Consider the following 13,279-nt stretch of genomic DNA (forward strand, 5'->3'; position numbering starts at 1 on the left):
AGCATCATAGTCACTGTAATATTTTTCCAAAGTGATTATTGATTATTTTATTTCATCCCCTTCAGAGGCACCACATCCACATTCTTAAATACCACCTTAGAGTGAGTATGAAAAGCAAGTGCAAATATTATCTATCGTGACATAGTAGGCCTCACAATCTTCTTTTCCTAGCCCACCTTAGAGTAGTATGAACCAAGAAAGTAAAAAAACAACCCATGTGATATAGCAAGCCTCATAGCCTTCTTGTACTTTGGAAGCAAAATAATGCAAAGCTTTCCATCCATGAATAAGGATGTCAAGTGAAATGGGGAAATGTTTTTTTTAAACCTCTCAATTAAAAATCCTTCATTGGATGAGGCGCGGCCACCAACTGAGTTGAGATCTCCTTGAGCTCAATGATGCGGTAGCGATCTTAGCTCTGGCACATGGCGAACCCCTGAGGATCTATATAGTGATGCCAATAAGCTGCTGTCTTTGCCTGTATCATGAGAGCCTTGGTGGCAACTAATTGTTGTTGCTGTGAACTAGGAGCTCCTTCTTCTTCTTCTTCTTCATGCTACTGCTGCTAGCAAAGCTGAGAGCTCCAAGAGCTTGGTGATACTCAAGGCTCCTCCTTTTTTTTAAAAGGTCAAGCACAATGTTTTTCCTCTCACTCTGGCGATAGCGAACACAAAGTTGAAAGCTCAAAGAGAATAATGATGCTACTTTATATATATATAATCTTCTTGTTTAAAATTTAAATGGAGTGATCATAAAGTTGAGATTAGGGATAATAATTATGTTGATTAACATGCAATTAGAAAGAAATTATACATAATGCCTAACTGATTTCGCCTTTCACCACCAAAGGATGGAAATAGCCTTCCATAAGCTGAGGTTTGAAAGCCATGAGGTTCCAAGAGTCAAGATGACCAATATCAAAAGATGTCAAAAGGTATCAAAAGGTAAAATAGTAGTCCATGATGTAAGATTCCTCCCCAGCCTCTCAAGATGTCCAGCATCTTCCCCCTATAATCAAATCCCTCTTCAGAAATATAAAAGATCTTGTTTCTACCTATTTTGACCTAGAGAGAGAAAATATTTTAGAGAGAGAATATTCAGATTTTGAATACTTTTGGGTGGAAAAATATCTCGTCTTATTAAAATAAGTTCCCCCGAAACAGAAGTTCAAAAAGATTTTCAGAAGGTGCATTAGAAATCAAGTATAATCTGTTCAAGAGGCCTTATCCTACGGGTCCAGATTTTCAAAAACTTTCAAATTAAGGTTTTGAGGGGCCAATTAAATTCATCCAAATGTGTGGAGAAGATAAATAGAAGAAATAAAGAAAATTCCTCCCAAAAATGAGTAAATACTCACATAAGATGAAGAGTGGACTAAGGACCAAAGGAAAATCTAAAAAAATGGATTTTTGACACCTCACAATGGGGATTCCCCCCTCATGAATGAGGCGCCTACTTCACATGTGTAATGGATTTTTAAATCTTCAAAAGTTGAGATATTTTATCTCTCCTCTCTCCTAATTCAAGTCTACTTTCAAAAAGTAAGCTAAACTGACCTAAAAATGGTCAAAAATTGACCAAACTGAATTGGAAAAATTCTAGAATCAGTTTACTTAGTTAGGAGCTCACTTTTTCCTAAGGACCAAAGGAAAAGCTAAAAAAATGGATTTTTGACACCTCACAATGGGGATTCCCCCCTCATGAATGAGGCGCCTACTTCACATGTGTAATGGAGTTTTAAATCTTCAAAAGTTGAGATATTTCATCTCTCCTCTCTCCTAATTCAAGTCTACTTTCAAAAAGAAGCTAAACTGACCTAAAAATGGTCAAAAATTGACCAAACTGAATTGGAAAAATTCTAGAATCAGTTTACTTAGCTAGGAGCTCACTTTTTCCTATAAATAGAAGACTCTCCCTTTGTTGAAAAATAATGTGTTTATGCACTGTTACTCTACTCCTCCCAAGAGCCAAGAACTGTGAATTTCTTAATAATTCACTAGTTTTTGACCTTTTCCTCTTCTAAATATTGGTGGCCGCTCTTGTTACAAACAAGAGTAGAACCCTCAAACCATCAAGCCAAAGGAAAGCTCCCAAGAATTTATGTAAGTTAGAAATCTTATATTTTTCTTTATTCTTTTTAAGCTTTCTAATTTTTGTGTTATTTGAAGTGATAAATGGATGCTATGCCTTGTGGAAAGGCTTTCCCCCTCTCTCATTCTTAAAATCAGCCCTTCTTTATCCTAGTTAAGTGAACTAATAGTTGGAATAAAACTTTCATATTATTTCTCATTTAAAAGTGAAAATTATTTAGTTTAGAATGCTCTTAAAACCAATTGAGGTTAATTGTTAAGTAAAAATAAGTAGAAAATTTTAAAAAATGTTTAGTTTAGAATGCTTAAAACCAATTGAGGTTAATTGTTAAGTAAAAATAAGTAGAAAAATTTTAAAAATGTTTAGTTTAGAATGCTTAAAACCAATTGAGGTTAATTGTTAAGTAAAAATAAGTAAGAAAATTTAAAAAATGGTCAGCCATACAAAGGAGGTTATGGCAAATTTTTTAAAAAAAATTAGAAATAAGTAGTATCTTTTATTATTCTAAAAGAGTAATCCCTATCATTTATATATTCTAAAAGTGTCATTTTCATGCATAGAAGATGCATATTGATTATTATTTTTATGCATAAAAGAATATTTTTTTTATTATGAAAGTGTTACTTTAATCAAAATGGATTTTTAAACATAAAAGAATAATTTTTATTATTATGAAAGTGTTACTTTCATCAAAATGGATTTTTATGCATAAAAGAATATTTTTTTTAATTATGAAAGTGTTACTTTCATCAAAATGAATTTTTATGCATAAAGGAATAACTTTTTTAATTATGAAAGTGTTACTTTCATCAAAATGGATTTTTATGCATAAAAGAATATTTTTTTTAATTATGAAAGTGTTACTTTCATCAAAATGGATTTTTATGCATAAAAGAATATTTTTTTAATTATAAAAGTGTTACTTTTATCATTATTGATTTTTATGCATAAAAGTATGCATGAAAGAATATTTTTTTATTATAAAAGTGTTACTTTCATCATTATTGATTTTTATGCATAAAATAATGCATCAAAGAAATTTTTTTATTGTAAAAGTATTACTTTCACTAATATCGATTTTTATGCATAAAAGGATGCATAAAAGAATTTTATTTTTATATCAAAGTAAGAGTTCTCTTTAATCCTATGCCTAATTCCCCTGAAAATTGGTAAATGATTAAGTAAATACTCTCTGAAAGAAAATCCTACCGTTTTATATTCTCTAAGATGACAATGAGAAAATTCAGTGAAACTATCGAAATCGAGATTTTAGATAAATGATTCCTCATAGAAATTCGTATTAGTTTTAAATTCAGTAAAGTAGTAATTGAAATATTTTCCTTTGATAAAGATAGTTCAAGAAGAACCTTTCCAGACTCAAAACCTGAATCAGACTATGACCAAGACATTACTCCTTCGTCAGTTTCAAGAAATGACGATGTGACCAGTCCCATAATCTACACTCAAATCACCCACCGATTCTGAAACTAAGTTGAGACCTTTGATTTTGATCTGAGGATTAAGAATTCAGAATTCGAGAAATTCTGCTTGGAAATTCCGACTATGATCTAGAAGTCTTGGGATACGGAATTAAGATATACTCATTGTATTCAAAAGAAAATCAAAACTGAAAACTTGCATAGAAACCCTGTTTTCTTAAAGGACTGTCTTACACCAAAATTCTGGAGGAGCATTTGGTATATGTGTTTTCTAAGGGAAGTTCGGTTGCAACAGCTGGCGGGGAGTGTTCAAAGGACAACTCACGCGGCAAAGCCTGCCTAGGTCTTGACTAGCCTCGGTATGGTTAAAATGGTGCGCTTTCGGTATGATGGACGAGGGCCGACGAAGCGGTTCGTGAGTGAAGTGCCAGGACACCTAAGGAGGATCCTTGAGGGTTCTGACCAGGTGACGCACGGGCTCGCGGTGCCGAGGACACCCATGCATATGTCCAGGAAGATATTGTATAATGGACCAATGTTTATTGTAATCTATTACTGGATCTCGTTGTTGACCCGCTGGTTTCAACGGAGAGTCCAAAGTGATACTGTTTTGTGAGAAACAAAGAGTCAATGGAAATTTTGAGTTATGACATGTGTAACCAGTAATTGTTTGTCAATGGATTGTTTTATAAGTTAAAGTTTAAAGAGGAGTGTGTGTGTGTATCTGTATTCTAAAGCAAAAGTTAAGAAAGGCATTTAATTATGGGTGGGTGAGTACATCTGTAGTGTTTTAATAATAAAATTGATAATATACTTAGAACTCGAGTAGTTAATTAGAATCCTGAAGACTTCTCTAAAGAATAAATCAACGGCTGTGCCTGATTCAATCAAGAAAAAAGCGTTGATTCATTCAAGTTAAGTCTGTAATAGTTTCCCTTCTATCTGGTTTATTTAGATAAAGATTAGTTCAGTATCTTGACCTCGTTAGAAAAATTCGTTAAGAAAATAAAAATGGTGGAATCGTCCTCCCTTTTCGGGCATGGAAAATTTTCTCGGTTCGATTTTCGGAATGACCACTTGCCTAGTCTCGTGCGCCTGGACATTCGAGGGCGAGGCCCCAAGTGTGAGAAACCCTGCCCCGTACAAGAGGAAGCTACTTCCGCTATTACCATCCGGGAATCCGGTGTGCAGAGGGGGCAGTCGGATCTCACAGTTGGTATCTGAGCACTATTGTAAAATTTACGTAACAGTAGCAGAAACTACTTAAAATTTTAAAGTAAGTCTGAAAAATAATGTTTTCACCTGTTAATATTATGTTGAATAAACTTTTTTTTTTTTTGAAAACTTATAAATTGAATTGGAAATTATAGATGGAAGTTCCATACTTATCCGGTATTCTTGACTTCACCCAGTCTCTCAGGATATGACTGCGTTCGCCTTGGAGCATCTCATCTCATCCGCTTCAACTCAAACAAGCCAAGCAAGACTCGCACGCCATTTCGAGGATTTATATTTTCCTGACCCAGCGGAGAGACAACAACATAAGTGGTTTGCAGGGCAGTATGTCCACGCCTCTTGCAACCGGCGTGCAATGCTGTGACAGAACCTCTCATGGGCAATAATTCTGTTAAAGCTGAAAATGGTGCGTGGTGTCATTCTATATCATTCGACGCCTCGGAATTCTTTTCACTCACCTTAAGACAGATTGTATTCAGTTCAATCTAGATGGGAATTTAACTGACTATTAGTTTAGAGTTATACCTTTGGGAGTTTTTGACGGGATCCTTGGAATGGATTGGCTCCACAAAAATCAAGTTGATATTCACTGTCATAATGGAACCATCTCCTTCCGTGACCTTCACGGAAACAAAGTTCAAGGAATCGGAATTTCAGGATCCCCTAGTCTGCAGTTAGTAAAAGCTTCTAAGTTACTAAAAGAACTTAGAAAGAAGCAGCGCACTTATCTTGTCAAAATGAGTTCGGTAGACTCAAAGTTAAAAGATAAAGAACCTGAATGGTTAAGTGAATATTATTCCCAGCAGAATTAACAGAGATGCCTCCAATTCGGGAAGTAGATCATGTGATAGAATTGACCCCAGGAGCTCAGCCAGTAGCCCTGCACACGTACAAAATGCCAGTTCCTGAAGCCATCGAACTCAAGGAACAGCTTAGACAGCTGTTGGAATAAGGGTTTGTAAGACCCAATGTTTCACCTTGGGGTGCACCAGTTCTCTTTCAGAAAAAGAAAGATGGAACGCTAAGACTTTGTGTGGACTACAGAGGTCTAAATCAGCTGACAGTTAAGAATAAGTATCCTATCCCCAGAATTGATGAGCTTCTGGTGGACAGGCTAAGTGGAGCCCAGATCTTCACAAAGATAGATCTCAAATCAAGGTATTATCAGATCAGGATTAATGAGCAAGATATCCCGAAGACAGCCCATCAATACTCAGTATGGGCATTATGAATTCACTATCATGTCGTTTGGATTGACAAATGCCCCAGCTACATTCAATCGCTTAATGTAAGACATTCTCAGAGAATACTTGGATGATTTTGTTTTTGTTTGATGATATTCTGATTTACTCAAAGAATGCAGCTGACCATGAAGCTCATGTCAGAAAAGTTCTTGAGATTCTAAGGAAGCACCAACTCTTTGCCAAAAAGAGCAAATGCACTTTCTCTGCCGATGTCGAATACTTGGGCTTTCTGGTATCAAAAAATGAAATTTCTCCAGATTTTGCAAAATTCCAAGCAGTCATAGATTGGCGTGAACCAAAGACAATGAAAGAAGTCAGAGGATTCTTGGGATTGACTGGTTGGTATAGAATTTTTATACCACTCATAGCTTCCCCCTGACTAATCTTCTCAAGAAGAATATTCCATTTCAATGGTCTGCCAGGTGCCAGAGTGCTTTTGATAAGCTGAAGACCACCTTGGTAACCAATCCCGTTCTAAAGCTTCCAGATTTCTCTCTACCCTTTGAGGTAGTAACTGATGCTAGTGGTTTGGGAGGTGCACTCATGCAGGAAGGTCATGCAGTGGCCTATGAATCTCGAAAACTCAGAACGCATGAAAGGAATTACGCTGTCCACCACAACCTGGATCTACTTTCAGTAGTATATGCCCTGAAGTTGTGGAGACATTACCTACTGGGTCAAAGATTCACTTTAATGATGACATCAGAGGTTAAAGTGGATCTTCACTCAGAAGGATCTCAACATGCGCCAAAGAAGGTGGATGCAAACCTTGTAGGAATTTGATTTTGAAATCAAGTACCGTCCAAGCAAAAAAATGTGGTAGCAGATGCCCTCAGAGCAGAAAAGCCTCCTTGCTTGCTAGTGTCAAATCCTTTGATTATTGAAGCAAGAGAGAAGATCATGCAGGATAGATTCTTTGGCCCTATTGCTACCCTACTTATACAAGAAAGGAAAACTACACAGGAGTTGAACCGAGCTCAAGGATACAGCTTGGATGATGGAATTATGTATTTTAATCGCAGGCTATGCATTCCCAATGATGAGGGAACCAAGGGACAAATTTTAAATGAAGCACATGACAGCCTTATTGCAGGACATCTAGGTTTCATCTCAAAATCTACGTCTGTGAAGAAAAGCTTCTTTTAGCCAGGTCTAAAAAAGGTTGTGCTTAATCATGTATGTCAATGTCTGACCTGTCAGAAAGTCAAGGCCAAGAGAGTAAAATTGCCTGGGAAGTTACATCCTTTAGACATCCCCCAGATGAAGTGGGAATGTATCAGTATAGATTTTATTATTGGATTACCCTCAGTGCAATCAGGTTACAACTCCATCTTCGTGGTAGTTGATAGATTAACCAAAGTTGCCCATCTGATTCCAGTAAAAGAAACCTACACTGCAGTGGATGTGGCCAGAGTGTTTCTCAAGGAAATCTTCCGATTGCATGGCCTACCCAGAAGAATAGTAAGTGATCGAGACCCCAAATTCATGTCAAGATTCTGGACTGCATTTTTTGAAGCAGTAGGAACTTTCTTGGATCTCAGCACAACCTACCACCCTGAGACCGATGGTCAAACTGAAAGGGTGAACCAAGTAATCGTAAATATACTTCGGTCATGCTGTGGCAAGGAACCCAAGAAGTGGCTAAGCTATCTGCACCTAGTCAAGTTCGCCTACAATGCTTCTTATCATCGAAGTATTGGGATGAGCCCTTTCAAAGCTCTGTATGGACAAGATTGCTTAACTTCGTTAACTTGGTCTCTGACCCATTGATTAGGGTCGAGATGTCCAAAGACAGATGCTTGATGACATGGAGCAGCAGATGCAGGCAATTCGTAAAGATATAAAAGTTGCCTAGGATAGACAGAAGCAGTATGCAGATAAGAAGAGGGCTGATAGAGAATTCGAAGAAGCAGATATGGTCTTCATTCGAGTACGCCCCAAAAGAAGTTCTCTATCTCTTGGGAAGTACAAGAAATTATCTCCCAGATATTGTGGACCATATCTAAAGAAAGTAGGTGAATTAGCCTACGAGCTTCTTCTGCCTCCTCATCTCAAAGTACATAATGTATTTCATGTCAGCATTCTTCTTAAAAAGTATGTACCGAGCCCAAATCATGTGCTTGATGATGAAATCTTAACTTCTTCAACCCAAGGGCAGATGGAACTCCAACCTGAAGAAATCCTTGATATTCGAGAAAAGATTCTCAGGAACAAAATTTTGAGAGAATTATTGGTCAAATGGAAGTTCTATCCTTTTGAAGATGCCACCTGGGAGAAAGAAGCCGATCTGTTGGCGAGATTACCCCCAGTTTGCGAGATGAGGACATCTCGTGTTTTTTAAGTGGGAGAGAATGTAAGATTCCTCCCCAGCCTCTCAAGATGTCTAGCATCTTCCCCCTGTAATCAAATCCCAAGAATTTATGTAAGTTAGAAATCTTATATTTTTCTTTATTCTTTTTAAGCTTTCTAATTTTTGTGTTGTTTGAAGTGATAAATGGATGCTATGCCTTGTGGAAAGGCTTTCCCCCTCTCTCATTCTTAAAATCAGCCCTTCTTTATCCTAGTTAAGTGAGCTAATAGTTGGAATTCAACTTTCATATTATTTCTCATTTAAAAGTGAAAATTGTTAATTGTTAAGTAAAAATAAGTAGGAAAATTTGAAAAATGGTCAGCCATATAAAGGAGGTTATGGTTAAAAAATTTAAAAAATTGGAAATAAGTATTATCTTTTATTATTCTAAAAGAGTAATCCCTATCGTTTCTATATTCTAAAAGTGTCATTTTCATGCATAGAAGATGCATATTGATTATTATTTTTACGCATAAAAGAATAATTTTTTTATTATGAAAGTGTTACTTTCATCAAAATGGATTTTTATGCAAAAGAATAATTTTTTTGTTATGAAAGTGTTACTTTCATCAAAATGGATTTTTATACATAAAAGAATAATTTTTTTAATTATGAAAGTGTTACTTTCATCAAAATGGATTTTTATGCATAAAAGAATAAGTTTTTTAATTATGAAAGTGTTACTTTCATCAAAATGGATTTTTATGCGTAAAAGAATATTTTTTTTAATTATGAAAGTGTTACTTTCATCAAAATGGATTTTTATGCATAAAAGAATATTTTTATTATTATGAAAGTGTTACTTTCATCAAAATGGATTTTTATGCATAAAAGAATATTTTTTTATTATAAAAGTGTTACTTTTATCATTATTGATTTTTATGCATAAAAGTATGCATGAAAGAATATTTTTTTATTATAAAAGTGTTACTTTCATCATTATTGATTTTTATGCATAAAATAATGCATCAAAGAAATTTTTTTATTGTAAAAGTGTTACTTTCACTAATATCGATTCTTATGCATAAAAGGATGCATAAAAGAATTTAATTTTCATATCAAAGTAAGAGCTCTTTAATCCTATGCCTGATTCCCTTGAAAATTGGTAAATGATTAAGTAAATACTCTGTGAAAGAAAATCCTATCATTTCATATTCTCTAAGGATGACAATGAGAAAATTCAGTGAAACTATCGAAATCGAAATTTTAGATAAATGATTCCTCATAGGAATTCATGATTAGTTTTAAATTCAGTAAAGTAGTAATTGAAATATTTTCCTTTGATAAAGATAGTTCAAGAAGAACCTTTCTAGACTCAAAACCTAAATCAGGCTATGACCAAGACATAACTCCTTCGTCAGTTTCAAGAAATGACGATGTGACGGTCCCATAATCTACACTCAAATCACCCACCGATTCTGAAACTAAGTTGAGACCTTTGATTTTGATCTGAGGATTAAGAATTTAGAATTCGAGGAATTCTGCTTGGAAATCCCGACTGTGATCTAGAAGTCTTGGGATACGGAATTAAGATATACTCATTGTATTCAAAAGAAAATCAAAACTGAAAACTTGCATAGAAACCCTGTTTTCTTAAAGGACTGTCTTACGCCAGAATGCTGGAGGAGCATTTGGTATATGTGTTTTCTAAGGGAAGTTCGGTTGCAACAGCTGGCGGGGAGTGTTCAAAGGACAGCTCACGCGGCAAAGCCTGCCCAAGTCTTGACCAGCCTCAGTATGGTTAAAATGGTGCGCTTCCGATACGATGGACGAGGACCGACAAAGCGGTCCCTAAGTGAAGTGCCAGGACACCTAAGGAGGATCCTGGAGGGTTCTGACCACGTGATGCACGGGCTCGTGGTGCCGAGGACACCCATGCGTATATCGAGGACGATATTGTATGATGGACCAATGTTTATTGTAATCTATTACTGGATCTCATTTTGTTGACCCGCTGGTTTCAACGGAGAGTCCAGAGTGATACTGTTTTGTGAGAAACAAAGACTCAATGGGAATTTTGAGTTATGACATGTGTGACCATTAATTGTTTGTCAATGGATTGTTTTATAAGTTAAAGTTTAAAGAGAAGTGTGTGCGTATCTGTATTCTAATGCAAAAGTTAAGAAAGGCATTCAATTATGGGTGGGTGAGTTCTTGTCTGCTTCTACTATTCTAGTGGTTGGGCGGTTTGGCTGACCCATGGGCCAGATGGGGTTAGGCTAGAATCTGTAGAGTTTTAATAATAAAATTGATAGATAAGAATACGCTTAGAACTCGAGTAGTTAATTAGAATCCTGAAGACTTCTCTAAAGAATAAATCAATGGCTATGCCTGATTCAATCAGGAAAAAAGCGTTGATTCATTCAAGTTAAGTCTGTAATAGTTTCCCTTCTATCTGGTTTATTTAGATAAAGATTAGTTCAGTATCTTGACCTCATTATAAAAATTCATTAAGAAAATAAAAATGGTGGAATCGTCCCCGCTTTTTGGGCATAGGAAATTTTCCTTGTTCGGTTTTCAGAATGACCACCAGCCTAGTCTCGTGCCCGGACATTCGAGGGCGAGGCCCCGAGTGTGAGAAACCCTGCCTCGCACAAGAGGAAGCTACTTCCGCTATTACCATCCGGGAATCCGATGCACAGAGGGGGTAGTGGGATCTCACACATGAGCCCCTTTTATACTTGAGACCATGACCAAGGTCTTAAACCTAATCTAATGTTGTTACTTCATTACAAACCATCCCCTCCTATAATGATTTCGTCCTTGAAATTAAAGGGTGGTCATGCAAAAATCAAATATATAGAAAAGGCTATCTATGAAAGCCAAAACTCATGACCAAGGCACTGTCATGGAAGACCCAAATACCATAACATGAAAAGTATGACCCCCAGGGTTGAATGGAAAGTATAAGGGCCTCCCATCAATGATAAAGCTAAGAAATCTCCCACCTGGATCAAAGGGAAAGTATGAGAGACCACTATCGATGATGAAAGCAACCGAATATCTCCCAAGGTCAAAAGAAGCAGCCGAATATCTCTCCCAAGGTCAAAAGAAGTAGCGAATATCTCCTAGCACAGTCAAAAGAAGTAGTCGAATATCTCTCCCAAGTGTGAGAGACCACTATCAATAATGAAAGCAGTCGAATATCACCCAAGGTCAAAAGAAGCAATCGAATATCTCCCAAGGTCAAAAGTAAAGTAATCGAATATCTTCCAAGGTCAAAAGTAAAGTAGCCGAATATCTCCCAAGGTCAATGATGAAAGCACTATCAATGATGAAACTGTGAGAGACCACTATCAATGATGAAAGCAGCCAAATATCTCCCAAGGTCAAAAGTAAAGTGCAAGAAGCCAATGTCAATGACGAGGCTAGGTAAGAATCCTTCTGGGTTGAATGGATAAATGAAGTAAGTACACATCACAGACCCTCAAATCCAATGTGACAATAGCTCTTGGGGTCACAAGAAAAGCTCAAGTCCAAGGGATAGCTCATAAGCCCATCCTCGTGACTTATAAAATATGGAACTAACATCCAGGGTATTCGACAAATGGAAGAAAACTTCTAATTGGAATGTCAAATGGTCCATGAGATCAAGACCAAGAGATGTCACAAGTGCATCGGAATGGAATGCCATATGATTAATCAACCATACATCCCAAGTGGCATATGATGCATCAATCCGAAGATGAATGTCTCAGCTCCAAAGAAACTAGGGTCGTGTAGACAATCATGGACACCAAAGAAACACATCTCAAAGTCAGCATCATGCAAGAACTCATGTGAATCAATGCCATCATCCACTATAGTATAGCTCGAATCATCTAGGGCATGATCCACTACATCAATGTGTGTATAGGCACGATCCAAAATATGTAACATGATCTCATGTGTGAAACTCTGTGCATATGTGTGGTCCCCCAAAGCCAAGACATGATCAATAGGATCACCATAAACATCATCATCTGAATACTGAAAAGTACCTTCACATGAAAGATAAGTGGTATCCTCCATAAAATCACTATCCCTAAAATCTCTAATATCTCTAAGGTCATCCTCAAAGGTAGGGTCTATCTCCATCAACACTAGATCTAAAAGAATGTCGAAATCAAATATAAAGCTCTCTAGATCCATATGCACAATCCTACCTCTCAAACGAGGTCTAACCTAAGAAAAATCATCACTACTCTCATGAACTATCCCTAATTGCTCAAATACAAGAAATCTATTCACATAAACACTACTAGGAATGCTATGAATACTAAGAGTAGTGGTCATATATCATCGATATCTCTACAAATAGAAATCCTAGAAGAATAGCCTGAAGAATCTAACACAAGAACTCAGGTCTATGCTCATAGGTGTCTATGTCACTCGTATGCAAAGTGTCACTAACCTCAAGTGTGCTAATGGATACATCACTAATCAAATGCACACTATCCTCTAGAATGTCACCACTACAATCAACTAGAGTGTCTACATGATCCATAGGAAAGACGATAGGTATAGAAATGTCGATGCTCGGTATATGCTCACTATCATCTCTACCCTTGAGATCATGCCCACATGATCTGACTCACACACATCGCTATCATATACATCATCATCATGTGCATATGTGTTAGTGGCATCATGTGCACATATATCACTATGATCATGATCATGTGCATGTGTGTGTGATACATCGATGTCATCATGTGTGTATGTGTGTAAAATACAACATCATCCCCATCATAATACAATAAAAGAGTCGGTCTAAGTAAATGAGAATCAATGAGATGATGGCTAGGCGATGTCAGGGGTGAGTCGTAGAAGCTATCGAGGCCCATGCAAACACCACTATGATAGGCAGTGAAAGTGTAAGCATGCTTAATCCATGTCCTCCAAGGATCCAATCCTAACATGCCATAACTCACCAAATG

The sequence above is a fragment of the Cibotium barometz genome, chromosome 13 (genome assembly GCF_041138505.1).
Source record: "Cibotium barometz isolate CiBa-2024 chromosome 13, ASM4113850v1, whole genome shotgun sequence".
NCBI lineage: Eukaryota > Viridiplantae > Streptophyta > Polypodiopsida > Cyatheales > Cibotiaceae > Cibotium > Cibotium barometz.